Source organism: Geospiza fortis, unplaced genomic scaffold, assembly GCF_000277835.1.
Source record: "Geospiza fortis unplaced genomic scaffold, GeoFor_1.0 scaffold10, whole genome shotgun sequence".
NCBI lineage: Eukaryota > Metazoa > Chordata > Aves > Passeriformes > Thraupidae > Geospiza > Geospiza fortis.
Genome location: NW_005054326.1, coordinates 5622179 through 5622991, shown reverse-complemented (window position 1 = coordinate 5622991; position 813 = coordinate 5622179).

Genomic DNA, 813 nt, shown 5'->3' with positions numbered 1-813 from the left:
TTCCAGCAAAGAGCAGACGAGCCTGGCACCTCTGGGCAAAGCTCTCACCACAGGGCACATCAGAGGCCTGAACGTGGCAGAACTGAGGGGCTAATCATAGCAATGCTAAACTGTGGTGCTAAAAATCTTCTGGCACTTTCATCTATTTCCCTTTCTTCCTGCCTTATCGTGCCTAGTTAGGGTAAGAGATAAATTTTCATTCATGTGGCAATACCATAGACTTCTAAACCATATGAAAGGTTAACTTCAGAAGTAATGAATAATATGACCAAAATAGATTTGGACCAGTATCCTGTCTTTGATTTTTTTTCCTTTTCTCTTTTTAAAGGGCATTACAATCCCTTTTGCCTTTGCTCGCATTTTGATAGCTATCCCTAGGAAATAAGAGCCAATTGTTAAATATGCAGCATTGTGACTTTGTTCTCTGCTTTGTGCTGCAGCTGCCACAGGGAACTTGTAGCCCCATTAAAATCTGTTACTCCCCCTGAAGTCCTGAACTTTCTGGACTGAAAGAAATCTGTCTAATTGTCATGGCCAACTGATGGTGTGTGAAGGATTTGGGCTAACCAAAGAGTTACTAGGTCAGAGAGAGCTCACATTAATGCTAGGGTGAGAGTAGTGGGGGAGTTTAAAACTTAATCAAGTTTTTTTTTTTTGCTGACAGACAAGGGGTTTTTACATTACTCTCTTCCATGCTCCTGGAGGGATTTCTGCTAACACTTGGAGTTATGTCAACTAGCCTAATCACCTTTCCCTTCCTAGAAATACTTTTATAATCCAACTTGTTGGGTATGCAGTCCTAGTCATGGCATG